Source organism: Triticum dicoccoides, chromosome 3A (genome assembly GCF_002162155.2).
Source record: "Triticum dicoccoides isolate Atlit2015 ecotype Zavitan chromosome 3A, WEW_v2.0, whole genome shotgun sequence".
Classification (NCBI taxonomy): Eukaryota; Viridiplantae; Streptophyta; class Magnoliopsida; order Poales; family Poaceae; genus Triticum; species Triticum dicoccoides.
Genome location: NC_041384.1, coordinates 655,703,923 through 655,708,521, shown reverse-complemented (window position 1 = coordinate 655,708,521; position 4,599 = coordinate 655,703,923). Strand labels below are relative to the sequence as shown.

The 4,599-nt window shown below is 49.5% G+C and overlaps 1 pseudogene; it reads right to left on the bottom strand.

Moving 5' to 3' along the window:
• Positions 1 to 231: 231 nt before the first annotated feature.
• Positions 232 to 4,367, bottom strand: LOC119272782 (annotated as a pseudogene).
• Between the last annotated feature and the right edge of the window lie 232 nt (positions 4,368 to 4,599).

The following is a 4,599-nucleotide window of genomic DNA, read 5'->3' as shown; positions in this document are numbered from 1 at the left end:
ACTGTGAGCAGCGATTTTGTTATTTTTTGTGAGATCTCAAGGGATGTTATTTTTTGATGAAAGTTTGCAACAACATCAAACATTTTATATAGTTTGCTGTAGCAAATTTTCAGATTTTGCAAGAATATCCATGTAAGAAAAAGGACTATGTTGGTTTAATTATTAATTTAACCCTGAATACTTAGATCCCGTTGCAACGCACGGGCAATTTCCTATAACACAAAAACAAATCAGATGGACACACAAATTGCACATACATATGGTCCAATTATTAGCCCGAAAAGTAGAAAAGATAAGGGTGTGTCTAGATCTCAGTCGACTTAAACTTCGTGAAGTGTAAGTCGAATGACATCACCTATAACTGATTTTGCCCATTTTGCCTCCCTGGTTAGTGGGTTCTAATTTCTCCCGCTCTGGGCCTTTCTTTGTCTGTTTTTTTATGTCTGAGTTGTTTGTTTGTTTGTATTTTTATCAAAAGGGAAAAGAAACTACACATGAAGCCCATCTGTACCAAATAAAATGACGAGAAATCCTTTCGTTCCTTGTTTCTTCTACATTCTTCTTCTTTTTGTCAAAAGGAGCCTCATTAAAAAAATTGCACGCACAAGTCAGCTTGGTCTATGTGTGTGCGCATTTTGATTAGAGTTGGGTTCAATTGGTGAAACAATCAGCTCTGTTCATCAGTTATAACAAAAACAGAGGTTCTCGGAACCTGACGGCGGCTACTTCAAAAACCGATCACAAACTATTTCAAAAAAAAAATTGTCCACTTCATTTTCGATTAGACACATCAAAAACTGCCCAAGAAAAAAGGGAATCCTCCATTTCAGAGCATCTAGAAATTGGGCTCCGCTCAGGCTGGATATTTTTGGAGAACATTAGAAGATGTTGAGCGTTGGGGCCACATTCCAGTGACCCGAGAAAAAAATACAAAAAGAGAAAAATAGAAAGAAAATGAAAAAAAGGATTAAATATAAAAAATATACTCCCGCTAAATAAATATAACACACTTTAGGTCACTACTTTATTTCTTAAGAAAACAAAATTCAAAATAAAAAACCTATATATTGCACTCGGCCATGACTCCTTAATTCATGGCAAACTTGATCTGCATGAGAGGAAACTTGAACTCTCAATTTAATTTAAATAACCAAAAATAAAGAAAAAAAAAGAAAAAAACTTTTCATTTTTCAAAAAGAGATGAAGGTCTCCATGAGAAGAAACTCATAAATTATGCAATTGCAGTCGACATGGCACACATGCAGTCGCAACTCAAGGAATGGGCATGCAACTGGCACAGAAAAATAAGAAAAAAAGATGCATCTTCTCGTCACTCCGACGGCGGCGGCACACAAGACAAGGTATAACCCCTATGAAAATGCAGTTCAGGGGTGGACATGAATTGCAGTCGGGTGCCGACACTTGTAGTTGCGAGTCTAGTGGCACACATGCAATTACAGTCGACATGGCCCACATGCAGTTGCAACTCTCGAAATGGGCATGCAATTGGGCACCCAAAAAAAAGTCCATCGTTGTCATCACTTCGGCAGCGCGCCAAACACGACAAGCTATAACCCCTATGAAAATGGCTCAGGGATGGACATGAATTGCAGTCTGGTGCCGACACTTACAGCTATTATTATAGTGGCAGACATGCAATTGCAGTCGACATGGCCTGCATGCAGTTGCAACTCAAGGAATGGGCATGCAACTGGTACACACAATAACAAAAAGAAATTGCATCCTTGTCGTCACTCTGACGACGGCGGCACACAAGACAAGCTATAACCCATATGGAAATGCAGCTCATGAATGGACATGAATTGCAGTCGAGTGCCGACACTTGCAGTTGCGAGTCTAGTGAAAGACATGCAATTGCAGTCGACATGGCCCGCATGCAGTTGCAACTCAGGGAATGGGCATGCAACTGGCATTCCAAAAAAGCCACTCCAGCTGCGGCGGCACATAAAAACAAGCTATAACCCCAATGAAAAATACAACTTGGGGATGGAGAGGAATTGCAGTCGGGGGCCCACACTTGCAGTTGCGAGCCTAGTGGCGGACTTGCAATAGCAGTTGGCATGGCCCGCATGCAATTGCAACTCAGAGAATGGGCATGCAACTGGCACCCCAAAAAAAAGCATCCCTGTCGTCACTCTGCCGGCGGCACACAAGACAAGTTATACATATGAAAAGGCGGCTTAGGGGTGGACATAAATTGCAGACAAATGCCGACACTTGCAGTTGCGAGTCTAGTGGCAGATATGCAATTGCAGTCGACATGGCCCACATGCAGTTGCAACTCGGGGAATGGGCATGCAACTAGCACCCCCCAAAAAATGCATCCTTGTCCTCATTCCCATGGCGGCGGCGCACGTGACAAGTTGTAACCCATATGAAAATGCAGCTCAGGGTGGACATGCAATTGGCGCCCCCTCTCTTTAGTTTCGGACATGTTGCAACCCTTGCAATTGCAGTCGGCATGGCCACGTGTAAATGTTGTGCAACCAAAAAAAGTAAAAAAAAGGTGGAAAATGAATATGCACGTTCATAAACTACAACAACAACAAATAAACACGCAAACTTTTAGTCTTCCACGGCTTGTAAAAAAAACTTGCATGTGGCCATGTGAGAGAGATGAATGGCAAACGCAAGAAAATGGGATTGAAGCGAACAATCATATTGATCGCTCCTGTCATCAGGCAACACGAGCACGGGAAAAAGGCCCAGCCTAGAAAGAAGCCTAAAATACATATAGACAAAGAAAAAGCCACACAACACCCGCCACGGTCAGCCCATGGCGTGTTCCTGTCCAACACAGATGAAAAGGCAAAAAAGAAAAAAAAACGATAATGGGCCGGTCGCACCACTAGAACAGGTTGATACTCCAATACAAAGACATCAGCGATCGTGAACCTTATAAAGCTAGAAACGATCGAACGGGCAGGGACATCGACTGAGACTTAGCTAAAACTCAGTCGACTGAGTTTTAGCAGTCCCCAAAAGATAAACATACAAATTGCACAGTGAAAGTTCTGTTCTGAAATTGAAGTGACTGCAATGTTTAGTTTCCAAAGAAACTGGTGCTTCTGCAACTGGACATGCGGAAGTCGAGCGGCACGCTGAACCCGAGCACCTGTTTCTCCAGGTCGAACACCAGCAGGTTGTTCTCCAGCTGCTTCCCGCCGATCACCACCGCCGGCTCGCCCTCCACCGGCATGCCTCCGGGCCCCATTGGCAGGATCGCCAGGCACGTCGCCCTGTCCACCTGCACCATGTAGTTGTCGTCGAACAGCGTCCAGTACCCCGTGGCGCCGTCGCCCAGCTCCAGGTTGATGCGCGGCACGTCGCGCCTCACCGGCCGCTTCAGCATTGGGAACCCGCCCTTGTAGCACAGCTCGAACGGCTTCGGCGCCGGCACCACCCGCTTCACCGTGCTCGTCGGATTCTTCTTCCCCCTGCACGCCATTTCCGACAGCCATCCATCAGCGAGCTTAGTTTAGCTGTTTTAATTGACACTCCTACTTGCCTGTGATGGCGCCGTGGTTCACGATGAAAGGATGAATACCTGGTAATGGCGGCGTCGAACGCCTTGGCGAACGCGCGGAACACGTCGGGACGCATGATCATGTACGGCGTGGCGGTGCTCAGCACGACGCCGCGTCGAGGTCGAGCGCGCCGCGGATCAGGGCCGCTGGAGCGTCGGCCTCATGCCACGACACGGAGATGCCCTTGACAGGGATGTAGTAACCGGCAGCGTTCGCCGGGTTCGTGAGGAGCGGGGTGAAGTACGGGTCCGGAGGCACGTCGCCGTAGCCCAAGGTCGCGAAGTCGGGGAGGCACAGGGCGAACTTACCTCCGAAGCCGCGCTGGGCGGCGAGCTGCGACGGCAGCGAGAGCGGGCGCCGGGAGAACCCCGCGACGCCGGTGGCGCCCGCGGGGAGCGACCTCAGCAGGCTGCCCGGCGCGCACGCGCCGACGACGGCGAACGACTCTTCCGGGGGAAGCTCCATGGCGCCGTCGGTGGTGTTGGCCGACATCGCGAAGCTCGTGAGGCCGCCGGTGGAGCACTCGCGGGTGACCGGATTGCCCGCGCAGGCGCATCCCGACCCCGGCTCCACGTGCGGGCAGCGGCGTGGCCACTGCTGGCTGGCCGCGCCCCCGCACGGACCGGACTGGCTTGCCACATTGCTGTGTGATGACGACGGCGGCGGGCACGTCGACCAGACGAGCGAGCCGGCGAGGTCGAGGAGGAGCGGCGACTTGTCGGCCTTGACGGTGATGGTGTAGAGAGAGGTGATGGGGTCCTTGGCGAGCTTGGTGACAGTGGTTTGTGCGGGGTTTGCTCGCCGCTCGCCGGCGTGCATGACAGCAGCAGGACGAGCGACGAGACGATGACACGATGGAACACATGGTTCTTGGGAGTAGTGTGGAAAAGCTTCGCTCGGGAAGACATTTTCCGCACTCGATCTGTGATGGCTTGGGATTTGGGAAGAGGATGCATACTCTGGCGACACGATCTGAGTGTATTTATACTACTTCTGGAGCTCGATCTGAATGTACTCTGATTAGCTACTCGATCTGAATGTCAAATTTGCA